Source organism: Salvelinus fontinalis, chromosome 4, assembly GCF_029448725.1.
Source record: "Salvelinus fontinalis isolate EN_2023a chromosome 4, ASM2944872v1, whole genome shotgun sequence".
Classification (NCBI taxonomy): Eukaryota; Metazoa; Chordata; class Actinopteri; order Salmoniformes; family Salmonidae; genus Salvelinus; species Salvelinus fontinalis.
Window position 1 is genome coordinate 47545478 of NC_074668.1, and position 18061 is coordinate 47563538.

Genomic DNA, 18061 nt, shown 5'->3' on the forward strand with positions numbered 1-18061 from the left:
TTGTCAACACTGATTGAAGTGGATTTAACAAGTGACATCAATAAGGAATCATAGCTTTCACCTGGATTCACCTGGTCAGTCTATATCATAGAAAGAGCAGGTGTCCTTAATGTTTTTATACTCAGTTGTTTCAATGTATTTTCCCTCCAAACACATTGCACTCTCACTCCCAGCCACTGGAGGGGGTTGTGTGACTTTGAATGGTCTGACTCCAGCAGCAGCTAGGCCCAGCAGCTAGAGAGAGAGACCTCGAGAGAGAGAGAAAGCGCGAGAGAGAGATGCGAGAGAGAGATGACCGAGGGAGTCGACCCCAGTCCATGGAGAGGTAAACAACACGATGATAACTTTGGAAGGATGAGCACATGTGGTCTGTCTCTCAACTTTCTTTCTTACTACATGGTGTCACGAGAGACAGACCAGTATACCAAATGACAGCCTATTGCCTATGTAGTGCACTTCTTTTGTCCAGGGCCCAGGTCTCTGGTTAAAAGAAGTGCACTATAAAAGGGAATAGGGTGCCATTTAGGACACACAAAAGAGCTGCCTGTTTTGGTGGGATGGTGTTTTGGCCTGCCTGGTGACATCACCATGTGGTGAATTAGTTAACAGACCAATAAGAAAAAGAGTTCCAAAACTCTCTGCCAGTAACAGGTCGTTTTCAGTTCTCTTTGAATTATTCATTTTGATATCTCACATTTGGGGTTCACTAAGGACCGCCTACTCTCGAAAGTATCAATCTAAAACACTCTGTTGGAGACAGACAGGCAAAGCGGCGAATGAGGTGACCCTCAATTCCATCAAAAGAGACGCTCTCCCGCCCTCTGGTTATTTTCACTTATTTTCCTCAACAGAAGTGTCACTACTCTAGTTCTCCTCATATCGACTGGATACCGTTTGCCAGCTCACAAGTGAACCGTGAAGGGTATCGCTGCCAAGCATAGGTCTTCAGACCCTGTTGAGAGGTTGACTTCTAACCAGGTTTTTGATTTAAGTCGAAATTTCGACTTCTCAGGCTCCGTTAGTAGCTAGTGTCACTGCTAGCTATTGATACCCAGTTAGCCCATGCTGCAAGGCTTCGGCTAACTTGCTGAGAGGAAAGCAAACCTCACTAGCATACCCTACCTGCAACACGGTAGCTTTGCTAGCTCCCTTCTATAGTCTAGTTAAGCTACGCTCACCCGGTGTGTTAGCTAGACCGACCCTCTCTGCCTTCAAGGCACTGTCAGTCACGGGAGCTTTTTTCTCTGAATGCTAACTCGGTCACTCGGTTTCCTTCAGCCAGCACTGAACTAGCCACAGCACACCTTCACCATGAGGTGGCTGCTAGCTAGCTTACGCCCCACTAGCCTCGCAGCTATAGCGTTACAGAGTGCCCAATATTGCTTGTGCTATGCCGCAAGGCTCCTAACTAGCTAGCTTGGTGTCGCTGTTTACACAAGCTACTCCTTTGTTAGCCACCAGGCGCAGGGCTTCTAACTAGCTAGCCTATGCCGTCTGCAAGTTATTTTTACAACAGGCATTGTTTTATCCGTTGAAATGGCCACTGCTATCCAATCCCAGGACGAGCCTAGCCCAGCACTCGAACCCCCACGTTCTTGTGCTTGCGGCTTCATGATAGCGGGGAAAGATTCTCACCCTCTATGCATGAATTGCTTGGGTAGGGAACATGCCTCGGAGGCGCTCGAGGACCCCGAGTCCTGTAAGCACTGCAGATTGCTTACTACAGCAGGTCTGAAGAGGAGGCTGAAATGTGCTTTTATCTCGTTAGCCCCTCATGCCTCCGAGCCAAAAGCGACAGCTGAGGCTCAGCTCCCCGCAACCGAGCCCAGTTGGGGCAAGGTCATGGATAGCCTCGACTCCCTCCCCTGACTGTCTGACGAAGTAGTGTCAGGGGAAAGAGAGTTAGGGGACAACGAGATCAACTCACGGAAATCCTTGAGATAGCACAGGAGTTGGGGACTGATGACCCCGTTCTCCCATCCTCCAGTGGAGTTTGGGCTCCTTAATGTCTACAAGCGGACCGTGTCCAGATTCGAAATTGAGTGGCTGTCTTCTATAGACGCTCAAGGCCTGTCAAGGTCACGGGGACCATTATATTGATTTATAATGGCAAGGGTGATAGCCTTCAGAGGGGCTTGGAAGGGCCCTCTCCTATAGAGGAGTTGACCTCTTGCGCACTGTTTTTGGGACATGTCTCATTATACTGAGATTGGTCCATGTATTGGGCTTTCCCTCACTTTTTGAGGTTTTTCCTGACGGGTTGTCCCTGCATCTTCTTGGTCCGTACTCCCTTAGTTTTGGGACCTCTGAGGGTTGCTATGTAGGGACTTCCCTGGCTTCAGCGATACGCAACTTGACCATATCCCACATGTGAGATATATTTGAAAGAGAACTTAAGTTCACCTGTGTAACCTCGGTTCTCTGATATTATTTCCCTGCGCGCAAGAGCGTCAGGAAGAGAAGCATGCAAAGATCCCAATGCCCCAGGGCAGTGATTGGGGACACTGCTCTGTGTAGGGTGCCGTCTTTCGGATGGGACGTTAAACGGGTGTCCTGACTCTCTGAGGTCATTAAAGATCCCATGGCACTTGTCGTAAGAGTAGGGGTGTTAACCCCGGTGTCCTGGCTAAATTCCCAATCTGGCCCTCAACCATCACGGTCACCTAATAATCCCCAGTTTACAATTGGCTCATTCATCCCCGCTCCTCTCCCCTGTAACTATTCCCCAGGTCGTTGCTGCAAATGAGAACGTGTTCTCAGTCAACTTACCTGGTAAAATAACGGATAAATAAAATAAAAATAAAATAAATGCTTGATAATAAAAAGAGGGCGGTCCTTAGCGAACCCCACTCATAATACCACACTCATAATATCATAATACCACACTCATAATACCCTCCCCACTCAGACCTCTCCCAGACAATCCTAGAGCAAATTGATCTTTGTTAAGAACCTATTTTTGGTTCTTTGACCATTTTAATTAAAACAAATCACAGTAGGAATTTTGCTAAGACCGTCTGAGAATGATCTGAGTGGGGACGGGAAAACTGAAAACGAGCTATTATTGAGGTTTGTAACTCTCTTGCTTGTTGGCCTATTAACCAATTTATCGCATGGTGACATCAACAGGCAAGCCAAAACTTCATCCCTCTGTACCCACTGTTTCTTGAATAATTTAACTTATATATGCCTCATGAGCTTAGTTTAACCGTCGTACCTCATCAAAAATATTAGCTTGTTTCTCACCAATGCGGGCGGCAGGTAGCCTAGTGAGCGTTGGGCCAGTAACCGAAAGGTTGCTGGATCGAATCCCCGAGCTGACAAGGTCAAATCTGTCATTCTGCCCCTGAGCAAGGCAGTTAACCCACTGTTCCCCGGGCGCCGAAGATATGGATGTTGATTAAGGCAACCCCCGCACCTCTCTGATTCAGAAGGGTTGGGTTAAATGCGGAAGACACATTTCAGTGGAAAGTAAATGTAAACAAACACTGCATAGCCTCAAAATATGGTTAAAACTATCATTTTTATATCAGAGATGGTAAGTCCTTGCTCTGTCTATGGATTTGAGAGTGATTACATTTCTCCAGCCCGATCCCTCAGCTTTTTAGCGAAACAGTGGCGGGTAGAACGCTTTTCTTTTATTGTTTCAACTGCTGATTGGCCCTTTAACTCCTACTTTCCCTGACCAACCAACATCCATTCTATCTGAGCCCAGGGGTGTATTCTTTACGCTGATTCTGTTGCAAAAAGTTTCGCAACAGAAACCGTTCACGCCAAGCGCTTATTGAGTTGAACTGTTTTGTTCTTCAATCAAAGTTGTAGTTAAGCAGCTGGAAGAAGTTGGAACGAACCCCGCGGACTTCATTCCACTTTAGAGCACGGAAGAATCTACAACTTATAGGGAAGGGAAAGGCGATACCCAGTCAGTGGTACAACTGAATCCGTTCAACTGAAATGTGTCTTCTGCATTTAACCCAACCCCTCTGAATCAGAGAAATGCGGGGGGTTGCTTTAATCGATATCCACGTCATCGGCACCCGGAGAGCAGTTGTTGTTGGGGGTTAAGTGCCTTGCTCAATGGGCAGATTTCTCCAACTTGCCGGTGCGGGGATTCGAACCAGCGACCCTGTGTATGTGTGTGTGTGAGAGAGAGAGAGAGAGAGAGAGAGAGACTGTGCCATGCAGTTTGATTACAATTCTGTCCTGTATTTAAGCTGAATATAGACATTAATGAGCATACAGTCCAGGGCATAAGAGGGCAGCCCAAGGCGGGAGAAAAGACCAGCTGCCTACACTTATATTGTACGCCTGATACCGCTCCCGTCTTTCCATACGATAGATGTTCTATCCCAAAGAAGAGAACTTGCAGAAGCCACCGTGTAGGAGAGAACGGGGAACCCTTGGGACTCGTGTTCCCTACAACCAGGACTGATTCCTCTCCAATACTGTACAACCGGAGATAGACCGGTAGAAAGACTAGCGAGGGAGAGCAGAGAGCAGTCATAGACTCTTGTCAAAAGTAGTACACTATAAAGGGAATAGGCTGCCATTTGGAACATACTGTGCTTGATCCCTCCCGCTCTCTCTATTCCCATCATCTATATACAGTACCAGTCAAGGGTTTGGTCTACCTGTGCAAAGGGCCCATGGAGTGGAACCTTTCATCAATTGGGCCAAAAGGCCTTCCAGGAAAATGGAACTACACACATGGAACATAAAGTACCAGTCAAAAGTTTGGACACACCTACAGTACTCATTCAAGGGTTTTTCTTTATTTGTACTATTTTCTACATTGTAGAATAATAGTGAAGACATAAACTATGGAATAACACATATGGAATCATGTAGTAACCAACAAATGGTTAGAAAAATCAAAATATATTTTTTATTTGAGATTCTTCAAAGTATCCACCCTTTGCCTTGATGACAGCTTTACACACGCTTGGCATTCTCTCAACCAGCTTCACCTGGAATGCTTTTCCAACAGTCTTGAAGGAGTTCCAACATATGCTGAACACATCCCAAACCATCTCAATTGGGTTGAGGTCAGGTGATTGTGGAGGCCAGGTCATCTGATGCAGCACTCCATCACTCTCCTTCTTGGTCAAATAGCCCTTATACAGCCTGGGGGTGTGTTGCGTCATTGTCCTGTTGAAAAAACAATTATAGTCCCACTAAGCGCAAACCAGATGGGATGTCCTATCGCTGCAGAATGCTGTGGTAGCCATGCTGGTTAAGTGTGCCTTGAATTCTAAATAAATCATAGACAGTGTCACCAGCAAAGCATCCCCACACCATCACACCTCCTCCTCCATGCTTCACAGTAGGAAACACACATGCGGAGATCATCCGTTCAGCTACTCTGCTTCTCACAAAGACAAAGCGTTTGGAACCAAAAATCTCAAATTTGGACTCATCAGACCAAACGACATATATCCACCGGTCTAATGTCCATTGCTCGTGTTTCTTGGCCCAAGCAAGTCTCTTCTTCATATTGGTGTCCTTTAGTAGTGGTTTCTTTGCAGCAATTAGACCATGAAGGCCTGATTCACGCAGTCTCCTCTGAACAGTTGCTATGTGTCTGTTACTTGATCACATGGCTGGGCTGTAATTTCTGAGGCTGATAACTCTAATGAACTTATCCTCTGCAGCAGAGGTAACTCTGGGTCTTCCTTTCCTGTGGCGATCCTCATGAGAGCCAGTTTCGTAGGTAGGTGCGTCCAAACTTGACTGGTTCTGTACATCTGTGTACTACAGGCCAGGCTAGGCCAGCCTGACTGGCGCCCCTCCACCTCAATCCACATTCACCTTCATTTTGACTAGAGGAAGTGTGCAGTGAGCTCGCACTGTGTGTGTGTGTATTCTTTAATACAGGTTCTCACAGGGTAGAAGGGGATGAATGATTCACTAATGCTTCACCATCGATCAACAACAAACTGACAACAAAGTAGTACTCCACATACGGAATGCAGTATCCACACACAGAGACCAACGAGTTGATTCTAATGGGGTTAAATAGAACTCATTGGCTAGTCCTTTCTTTAGGTCTACAGTCGTGTCCACTTTATAGGAGCTAACACGTTTCTTTTTACCCCAACTGCATAAATGCGTTTAAACTTCTGAGGCGAAGAGTGAATTCTCTTACTCTGTTCTCTGTGTGTTTCCCTCTCACCCAGTTTCAGCTCTCCATTGCCAGGCTCTGGCTGTAGTCCATTTAATTCAGACGCTTTGATGTTAGCCATCTACGTTAATAATTAATAGCTCTTGGTAAGACGCTTCAAGAAGAAAGAGATCCCTGCTAAAGAATCTCCATTTGGGCATGCGCTGCAGTGTAGGGACTCGCCTGCCTGATGACAGCAAAAATGTACCTACAGGCAAACGCAGCTCCCTCTTTCAACGTAAAGCGCACACACATGAGCACACACACACATGAGCACACACACACACACACATGAGCACACACACACATGAGCACACACACACACACACATGAGCACACACACACGAGCACACACAAGCACACGAGCACACACACACACACACACACACACACACACACACACACACACACACACACACACACACACACGTTGAGAGGAAGGATGAGGATTGGGTTGTTTACATCAACAACAAAAAAAACGATTTCCCCTGAGCAGAGCAGAGTGGAGCAGAGCAGAGTGGAGCGGAGCAGAGTGGAGCAGAGCAGAGTGGAGTAGAGCCGAGTGGAGTAGAGCAGAGTGGAGTAAAGCAGAGTGGAGTACAACAGAGCAGAGTGGAGTAGAGCAGAGTGGAGTAGAGCAGAGTGGAGTAGAGTAGAGCAGAGTGGAGTAGAGCAGAGTGGAGTAGAGCAGAGTGGAGTAGAGCAGAGTACAACAGAGCAGAGTTGAGTAGAATGGAATAGAGCACAGAAAAACAGAGCAGAGTAGCGGTGTGCTCCTAGTCCCTATGAAGAGAGAAAAGGCCGACACACTACTCCACAACGTCATATGTCTTGTCACACTAAAACCTTCTACTCCTACACTTTCACACACTGTTCGAGGGTTTCTATGGAGTAAAGAAATAATATGGTGGTGTTGTACAAGTATAGCATCAGGCAAAACAAATTATGTTCTGATCAGTAATTCTGTTTGCTTCATCGGTTCAAAACCGCTCAGGAATTTCAAGTAATGTTACTTCTACAGCTACCAGATAACAATGTGAATCTCCATAATATATTTGTAGGAGAACTATGGAAAGATATGGCCTTGTCTTTGCGTAAGTAAAAGGTGGCAATGGTGACTGAAATAACAATGTAAAGTTGCCTCTAAAGCGACTTACAGTATGTTTTAAAGTAAACAAAACATGAAACTCACAGGTCAGAAACTCTAAACTCTAGCTGTCTGCCATGCCATGCATATGGCCTGTCTGTCATAAACACTTACACTTACCCAGAGCTAGTCGGAGTCTCAAATAGCACCCTACTCTCTACATAGTGCACTACTTATGATCAGAACCCTATGGTGCCAATTGGGACACACCACTGACTTAAAGCCAGAGCCACAGTGTGCGGCCCAGCCGCTGGCTCAACGGGCTACATGTTGGCCCTGAGCATGAGAAAGAGGGTACAATCCAACCCAAGTGGACAGAAACCACAGCCTACAACGAGGAGAGGAGGAGAGCCTGGCGTCTAGACACAGAGGACAGAGAGGAAGAAGCAGCCTATGTTTAGAACGGCTAAATACATCTGCCAGCTTGTGTTTTTTAAAGGAAAGAAGGTTTCACCATGCAGTCTGGGTAGTGACTTTTCTCAGGATAGATCAGCATGAACACTAGGTCCAACTGTTTAGACAGTGTATGTGCACCAGAGGAGGCTGCTGAGGGGAGGGCGGCTCAGAAAAATGGCTGGAATGGAGACAATGGAATGGTATGAGCCACATGAAACCATGTATTTGATACAATTCCATTGACTCCATTCTAGGCATTATGAGCTGTGCTCCCCTCAGCAGCCTCCTGGTGTACACATAATATGTGTAATCTGTACAGTCTCACTCTTTCTCTCACACACACACACACACACACAAGTACATGCACCCAAGTGCACACACATAGGCTGCGTTTACACAGGCAGCCAAATTCTGATCTTTTTTCCCCAGTAATTGGTCTTTTGACCAATTAGATCAGCTCTGAAAAAGATCTGATGTGATTGGTCAAAAGACCAATTAGTGGAAAAAAGATCAGAATTGGGCTGCCTGTGTAAACACGGCCTTAGAAGCACACACACACACACACACACACACACACACACACACACACACACACACACACACACCAGGCTGTGTATACACCTGTAACCTGTATACTTAGCTAAGCTCTCATCAGAGTCTAACTCTCCATTTCTCACTCTCTCATGCTTGCTCGCCCTCTTTTTTTCTTTCCTCTCTTTTCTTCCCTCCCCCGCTCTGCTCTCCCGCTCTGCTCACTGCTATAATTAAGTGAATTAAGTCTTCAGAAGGTTCTCCTCTCCTCTGCTATTACACAGTCATTTCATGTAGCCTCCTGGCTTCTCCTCCCTTTATTAAAAGATAAAGGCATACTTTTCTCCCATGGATTTTCTTACATGTGGTCAGCTTCTTTTCTCGCTCCTTTCTGTTTTAGAGACCGTGTGCCAGGGCATTATTTACATTCTGCTCAAATAAAATGAAAGCTCTGTTCTCAGAATGACTCTTCATCCGACACATGCATATACGTAGACATGTTTGCCAATGGCATTCAAACCAACTGAACTTCGTTTCCCATATGTGACTAATTAACTATTATCCAGCAACTATAGTAGATGACATCACTACTGAGCAAAATATCTATGCAGTATACATCCAGCAGGAGACAGAAAATCCCTTAAACGCACGCAAAAAAATGGTGTGAGCACAATAGTTTACCTCAATAACACCGTGTGAGTTAGTTTAGACTACACATTTAGCACATACAGTTGAAGTCTGAAGTTTACATACACCTTAGCCAAATACATTTAAACTCAGTTTTTCAAAATTCCTGACATTTAATCCGAGTAACAATTCCATGTCTTAGGTCAGTTAGGATCACCACTTTATTTTAAAAATGTGAAATGTCTGAATAATAGTAGAGAAAATGATTTATTTCATAATGCCATCTATTTTGTTTAGTGCACCAGTCCCTCCTGCAGCAAAGCACTCACACAACATGATGCTGCCACCCCCAGTTGGGATGGTGTTCTTTGGCTTTCAAGCCTCCCCCTTTTTCCTACAAACATAACAATGAGTTCTAAACAAACAGTTCTATTTTTGTCTCATCAGACCAGAGGACATTTCTCCAAAAAGTATGATCTTTGTTCCATTGTGCAGTTGCGAACCGTAGTCTGCCTTTTTTATGGCGGTTTGGAGCAGTGGCTTCTTCCTTGCTGAGCGGCCTTTCAGGTTATGTCGATATAGGACTCGTTTTACTGTGGATATAGATACTTTTGTCCTTTGCTGTAGTTCTGTGACGGATTTGCACTTTTCGCACCAAAGTACGTTCATCTCTAGGAGATATAACACGTCTCCTTCCTGAGCGGTATGATGGCTGCGTGGTCCCATGGTGTTTATACTTGCGTACTATTGTTTGTACAGATGAACGTGGTACCTTCAGGCGTTTGGAAATTGCTCCCAAGGATGAACCAGACTTGTGGAGGACTACCATTTTTGGTTGATTTCTTTTGATTTCCCCATGATGTCAAGCAAAGAGCCACTGAGTTTGAAGGTAGGCCTTGAAATACATCCACAGGTACACCTCCAATTGACTCAAATGGTGTCAATTAGCCTATCAGAAGCTTCTAAAGCCATGACATCGTTTTCTGGAATTTGTTTAAAGGCACAGTCAACTTGGTGTATGTAAACTTCTGACCTACTGGAATTGTGATACAGTGAATTAAAGTGAAATAATCTGTAAACAATTGTTGGAAAAATGACTTGTGTCGTGCACAAAGTAGATGTCCTAACCTGCCAAAACTATAGTTTGTTAACAAGAAATTTGTGGAGGTTGAAAAACGAGTTTTAAGGACTCCAACCTAAGTGTATGTAAACTTCCGACATTAACTGTAGCTTCAACAGCACACTTCGGTTTACTCTCATAACCAGTGAATGAGGCAGAATAAAAAATGAAATAACCTGCAGTGCTAAATCACGACCTGCTACTTCTGAGCTATACACATTGTCCAACCAATCGCACGGGGACATGCCATACAGTCGCACACGCACATTAACCCCTTTCTCCTCATCCTCAGTGTCGTTCCTCATGGCCATGAAATCCCACCCTGAAACCTCCACCTAGACTCTGTACGGCTCTCCAGTTCTACGGGTCGTAAAAACACCACGTCCAGATTCCTGACTGCATGTGGACTTTGAGTGCCCTTGACTTTTGGGGCGACATTCTTTTGAAAAAAAGTCAACTCGACTCTCCCTCTGTCCGTAATTCTCCTTTTTAATATCACCGGGGCAGCCCGTTAAAGTTGAGTGTTTTACATGAGTTGAGGGGGAACGTCAACGATACAATTTCAAAGTATTTTTTGGGGGGGGGGGGTGTAAAAAATGTTTATGAAGCACATAAAAAGCCACTTCTGTTCCACTCCTGGTGTTGGACCCAAATATCACCCTAATCCCTTTATAGTGCACTACTTTAGACCAAGGCCCATAGGGGCCTGGTAAAAAGGTAGTGCACTAGTGTGCTATTTGGGACACGTCCCTTGTGTAAACTAGCAGTTTACTGAATGTAAATATGGACACGGGATCACTTGAACCACTCTGGGAGCCACGGCGACAGCCATTCATAACCCTATTCCAGACGTGAGGTACACCGAGGGTCTGAGCAGAACAGAATCGCAGGTCTTGTTTGAGTATTTTTTTTAACACGTATCCGTCCTTCGTCTCTTCCTTGAAGTAATCACTAATCTAAGACAAATGAATGGGAGTTAGTACAGGTTGAAGTACATTGTTTGTATCTATCCATTATAGTCAGATCAGTATTTACGTCAAGGCAGGGTGGGGGATGTTTTATTGTGGATGGGGGCTCTGCCTCTTTAAAGGGCTCCAAAAAGCAAAAGCTAGCAGCTAGACACAGGCAGGCAGCTACAGTATGACGAGGGAAGATTCCCCTGATCAGTGTCATCTGCTTAGTCCAACTTGTAGTCAGTCAATGTGATGGGTCTCACCAATATGAAAATGGCAACGTCACAGAATAGTTTTCCAAAATTCTTCTAGCTTCACCACCTGATCGTAGCCCAGAGACAGAAATGACCCAGCGTTAATTCTGGGGCCACCCCACCACCACACATGTGTGTGAGGGTATGTATGGAACCTTACTCGGAACACAGTGGGTACGGAAGGGTATGGAACCTCGATCGGATAGAGATATATAGAGAAAGAGAGAGACAGATGATGACCTCACTAGTAGAAAGGCAAAGAGAGAGGGGGCCCGTCTCAGGTACAGTACTTTGGGGCTCTGGGCCTCTGGTCTCATACCGAACACAACATAGCCAGCTACGGGAGTGTGTGTGGCTGATGTCATTCGTAAACGTGCATTCTGTGGACAACACCATGTTAGATGCTTATGCAAGTTGCTACACTAGATGCTAGCGCAAGGTGCTACGCTAGGTACCACTAGACGCTAATGCTAGAACGTTAGAGACTATGCTAAATGCTAACGCTAGATACTAATACCAGGTGCTCCTCTCTTCCCCTCTCCCATTTCTTTCCCATTCAGTCTCCCCTATCTCTTTCCCTTTCTCGCCCACTCCCTCTCCCCTACCTCTTAAGAACTCTTGGAAGACTAGCCACTGGTAGGCTAAATGAGATCCTAATAGATCTTCTCAATCTCTCTCCCAAAACTCTTTCCCGCTGTCTCTCCCTTTCCCCCTCTTTCCTTACCTCCCTCTACCTCTCTAGGTCCCCCCTCTCTTTTCCTCTGTCTCTGCCTCAGCGCACAATGCGGGGTGGCCATTCAGCCAGCGTTACATAACCAAAATTATACAATTGAGTTGCACTGTGAGTGTGTGTGCGTGCATGAGTGTGTGTCTGCATACTTGTGCCCGCGAGTGCTTGAATGACTGCGTGTGTGTGCATGAGCACCGAGTAGGTGTGTGTTCATGTGTGTGAGGTGGGGCACCTCAGAGGGCCAGCCAGAGCAGTGTGACTTGGCAAACAGCAACAGACCCATTAACGCCTACAGTTCTGCAGGAGAGAACTCTCTCATCAGACCGTCTTTCGCTCTACACCTCTCTTTACCTCTCTCCCTGCCCGTTGTCCTCCATAACACCAGTCCCTCTTCCCTACCTCACCACTGAGTGTACAAAACATTAGAAACACCTGCTTTCCATGACAGACTGACCAGGTGAATCCAGGTGAAAGCTATGATCCCTTATTGATGTCACGTGTTAAATCCACTTCAAATCAGTGGAGATGAAAGAGAAGAGACAGGTTAAATAAGTACGTTTAAACCTTGAGACAATTGAGACATGGATTGTGTATGTCTGCCATTCAGAGGGTGAATGGGCTAGACAAAAATACTGAAGTGCCTTTGAACAGGGTATGGTAGTAGGTGCCAGGCTGGGTTTCCTGTGTGTATCAAGATTGGTCCACCACCCAAAGGACATCCAGCCAACTTGACACAATTGTGGGAAGCATTGGAGTCAACATGAGCCAGCATCCCTGTGGAACGCTTTTGACACCTTGTAGAGTCCATGCCCTGACGAACTGAGGCTGTTCTGAGGGAAAAGGGAAAGGGGTGCCATTCAATATTAGGAAGATGTTCCTAATGATTTGTACACTCTGTGTGTATACCCATCATCCCTATGCGCTCTCTCTCTCTGTGTGTGTGTATTTGTGTTATCCACTGCCCAGTCCTTAGTTTTACTTAAAACACAGGACCTAATCAAGCACCCATCAGCCACTGCTCTTCCCTGTGCGTGGGTTCTGCCCTGTGGAGACCAAACGGACAGAGAATGGACAACCGCTAATTAAATATCCTACATTTTTTCTCGTCTCTATCCCCCTGTTTTTGTTTTCTTACCGGTTTGCTTTTCCAGCCTTTGTGATCCGCAGGAAAATAAACAACCCTTCTGTGTCACGCCCTGACCTTAGAGATCCTTTTTATGTCTCTATTTTGGTTTGGTCAGGGCGTGAGTTGGGGTGGGCATTCTATGCTTTGTGTTCTATGTTTTCTATTTCTGTGTGTTTGGCCGGGTGTGGTTCTCAATCAGAGGCAGCTGTCGATCGTTGTCTCTGATTGAGAACCATACTTAGGTAGCCTTTTTCCACCTGTGTTTGTGGGTAGTTGTTTTCTGTTTTGTGCTGCTGCACCTGACAGGACTGTTTAGTTTTCGTTCATGCTCTTTGTCATTTTGTTTAGTGTTCTGTTTAAATAAAAATAACATGAACACTTACCACGCTGCGCTTTGGTCCACACCTAATTCAACAGACGATCGTGACAGAACTACCCACCACCAAAGGACCAAGCAGCGTGGCCAGAAGAGGCAGCCCCAATAAGAAAAAAAATTGGTCCTCGAGTTGATGTCACCTGAGTCAGCTCTCCATACTCGTCCTGAGGTGCGTGCTAGCCGTCTGGTGAAGACTGTGCCAGCCAGCCCCACGCACCAGGCCTCCTGTGCGCCTCCCCAGCCCTGCACGTCTTATGCCAGCTTGCAGTTATATTTGCTTTCTTTATTATTTGGTTAGGTCAGGGTGTGACAAGGGGTGGTTTGTTTAGTTTTTGTACTGTCTTGGGTTTTTTGTCTTATCTAGGGTTTTTTGGTTATCTATGGGGATTTTATATTGTCTAGGGGTATGTAGGTTTATGGTGGCCTGAATGGGTTCCCAATCAGAGACAGCTGTTTATCGTTGTCTCTGATTGGGGAGCCTATTTAGGTTGCCATTTTCCATGTTGGTTTTGTGGGTAGTTGTCCATGTTTAGTTGCCTGTGAGCACTACGTTGGCGTCACGTGTCGGTTGGTTGTTTATTGTTTTGTTGGCGACATCGTTAAATAAACAAGTATGTACGCTCAAAACGCTGCGCCTTGGTCCACTCCTTTAAACGGCCGTGACATTCTGGTAGATGGTGGGTCAGACTCGGGAACCCTGCTGCCTTTTATAAAGTATTCCCACCAACCAACCAACCGACCTCCTCTACTTCAGAACTGGAAAAGTACTGTAGGATCACCAACGAAAAACCTGTATGCATACATCTCCCAAGCCGTTATGACCGTATCATTGATTTATGGAAGTAATAATCATTTGTATTCCACAGGTCTCTGTAGATTCCTCTGCAGTGAATTTATTACTGATGTGCATTGACTATCATGTGTGGCTGAGACAACGCTAAACAAAGAATCACATGGTTAACTGCTGAAATAATACCAACTGGGCTTCTTTGCTCACAAATCTACCAAGTCAACTTTTTTTTTTTTTAGAAACTCATAACCCCCCTAGCTGTCAGTACAAAACTGCAGTGCTGCATTCAAGTTGTAGAAAGAAGCACTACTAGGAACTAGGCTATTTACTAGGAACATCCTAATGCAAGGACACTCTACTACAGTCAGTCAATATTTCTCATCAATTTGGAACAAAATCTTGAATCAAGGACATCCTTGCGGGAACGTCCTCTTGGAAACATGTAAACCCGTTTTATAGTCGAGAATTGAAAACTTGTCCTTTGGCTCATCAGTAAATAGAAGAGTGGAGAGACAGAATTGGAGGAAATTAGAAAGTGAAACACTAAACAGGAACGTAGTAAGTCAGCCACTTATCAAAAGGTACACATCAAAATGACGGTGTTGTACTCCAGTGAAAAAGCTAAGACTACTAGGAACTGGAGTTGGGTTCCTTTTCTTATTAAAACAGGACGTGTTTTAACATAACCTTATCATCTAAATAAAAATAAAATAAAAACATGACTGCATGACAGCAGAGTGACGCAATGTTTCTGGGCATTACATCGTCAACGTGGGCCACAGTGTCACTAACTAGCTACCACAGTCACACAACACGCTATATGTTGACCAACCGTTACAATACCTCACTGTTAGGTATCATAATAATGGAGCATTTAGTCATTGTCAGAGAAGCATCCACTTTGGTACCTTTAGGGGAGGGAAAGGGGATACCTAGTCAGTTGCACAACTGAACGCATTCAACAGAAATGTGTCTTCCGCATTTAACCCAACCCCTCTGAATCAGAGAATTGCGGAGGGCTGCCTTAAATCAAAATCCACGTTAATGAATAAATAAAGAAAAAATATTTATACAATTTATATAATCCTAGGATCTCAACTACCTCATCAGAACTGACCAATGGGAGCAATCGTTGTCCACCTGCAGCATTTTGCCTGTTAAGCTGGGGCGGCAGTTAGCCTAGTGGTTAGAGCGTTGGGCCAATAACCGAAAGGTTGCTGGATCGAATCCCCGAGCTGACAAGGTAGAAATCTGTCGTTCTGCCCCTGAGCAAGGCAGTGTTCCCCGGTAGGCCGTCGTTGTAAATAAGAATTTGTTCTTAACTGACTTGGAGGATAAATGTTAAAAAAGCTCTTCATCTGCCTCCGTCCTTTTCTCGCCCCCTCACTCCCTCCCTCTCAGGAGACAAACCAAACCCAGCAGCCGTAAAAACCCAAATAATGCACAGAGAGCAGAATTAGTACGATACCTGCTAATTATCAAAATCCAGAAAAGAGCCGTTAAATTCTACGACCACCTAAAAGGAAGCGATTCCCAAACCTTCCATAAGAGATGAACCTAGAGAAAAGTCCCCTCAGCCAGTTGGTTCTATGGGCTCTGTTCACAAACGCAAATAGACCCCACAGAGTACCAGGATTAGACCCAACCAAATAATGAGAAAACAAAAAGATAATTGTTTGTCACATTGGAAAGAACTAACCAAAAACACTGAGCAAACTGGAATGATATCTGGCACTAAACAGAGGATACACAGTGGCAGAATACCTGACCACCGTGACTGCATAGCATTGCTATTGAGAAAGTCCGCCGTAGGCAGACCTGGCATTCAAGAGAAGACAGGCTATGTGCCCACTGCCCACAACATTTGGTGGAAACTGAGCTGCACTTCCTAAACCTCCTGCCAAATGTATGACCATATTAAAGACACATATTTCCCTCAGATTACACAGACCCACAAAGAATTCGAAAGCAAATTCATTTTTTAGAAACTCCCATATCTATTAGGTGAAATACCACAGTGTCCCATTACAGCAGCAAAATTTGTGACCGGTTGCCATACAAAAAGGGCAACCAGTGGAACACAAACACTATTCTAAATACAACCATTATCTATCTGTTTATTTATCTCCCCTTTCGTACTTTAACCATTTGCACATTTTTATAACACTGTATAGCCATAATAAAACATCATATAATAATTATTCCAAAACTCTTGTGAGTGTTATGTTTACTGTTCATTTCTGATCGTTTATTACATTTTTGTTTATATCACTTGCTTTGGCATTGTAAACATATGTTTCCCATGCCAATAAAGCCCCTTTGAATTGATTTGATTCCCCCCTCTCCCCCCTCCACTGGCAGCCCCTTCAGAGGAGTAACAATAACTGGATGTAACTTAGCTCTCACTACTGCCCTCCCTCCCCCCACAGACCCTCTCCCCTTCTATCCCTAGCTACGGGCTCACATAAAGAGCTCCCAGTCAGTCTGTCTCGCTCAGCCTCTCTCCCCACGGCTGCCAGGTGTGTTACTCACCCCCCCCCCCCCCCCCTCGAACTGTGATTCTCTTTTTTCAAGGGCTCTTCTTCCATTAGCTCAACCTCTCTAGGCATGGCTAGCTCCAATGGCACTTCTCACTCCCTCACACACAAACTCTCAGGAGGGTGAACCAAACCCCACCTCTCTGAGGAGCATAAACGTCTTAAACCTCTGGATGTTCTCTCACATGGACAGAGGAACCCCCCACCACACCATGGAGAGGGCAGACAGCCGATCAGATCGAGTGTGTAGCAGAGAGAGGCCCCTGGCTGCATGGGGCCCAGATCAGGCTCAGGCGTGGTGGGCCTCGTCCCCGAGCAGCTCCGGCTCAAAGAGAACAGGGCCATCACACACAGAGAAGCCCAGTATGGAGGAACTCTCACAGAGAGCAACAAACACACACGGGCTTAGCTATGTGGAGACCCAGGGAGAGAGAAGAGAAAAGGGACGCTTTGGTGTGGGAGCCATGTCTGATCGTATCACTATGATACGTTTTTAAAAAAAAATCCGTGTTACCTCTTTTGATAGCTAGCCGTTGTGTTTTCTGGCTAATAGCAAAAACGGTCAAAACTCACAAAATGATATATATTTTTTTAAATCACAAAAAATGTAAACAAAAAAAAGTCGACTTTTTAACCGTTTACAATTACATACAAATTCAAGCATGTCGAAGAATTTATCATCTCAAATTAATCCATTTAAAAGACCCCCCCTTCCTCTGTGGTGCTCCACTCTTTCTTTTCCTCCCTTTCATTTCCACTCCCCTCTCTCTCTTCTCCCTCCCCCCTCTTCTACTCTCCCTCTTCTTCTTTCTCTTTTCTCCCGCTCCCTCTCTTTCGTCTTAAGTCCCCGGGGCTCCTTTATTCTCTCTTTAAATAGGGGCCCGACCAGGGCTGTGAAGTGTAATAATGGTCATTTTTCCTCTCCATTCAGCGGCGGGTAATTCCACCCAGGGACGGCTCACTTTGAGCCACATCACACAAGGAGCTTCCCAGTGACCATGGCAACGTGCTCAGTGGGATCCCGGGGCCGTGAAGCAGTGATTTGGGGGATTTGGTGGGGTGTAGGGCAGCCAGGGTGGCTGGGGTGGTGAGGGCCCGCAGAGGAGGAACAAAAAAGAAAACGCTGTCCAAAATGGAGAGAGGAGAAGAGAGGCCCAGTCTAGGTGTAGAGAAAGCCTCCGACCGAGCGAGCGACACCCCACCAGGAAGAGAAGCCAAGATACTATCAGCAAGTTGAGTCGTACAAAACATGAAAGGAGCACCCAAGAGGCAGGCCTCCCTCATGGTGCAGGCAGCTCAACGCTTCACAGGGTT

At 45.5% G+C, this 18061-nt stretch overlaps 1 protein-coding gene across 2 annotated transcripts in view; it reads right to left on the reverse strand.

The window, feature by feature from the left end:
* The window catches only part of LOC129853901 (E3 ubiquitin-protein ligase znrf3-like), a 108198-nt gene that overhangs the window by 11716 nt on the left and 78421 nt on the right, over positions 1-18061 (reverse strand). The window lies entirely within an intron of this gene.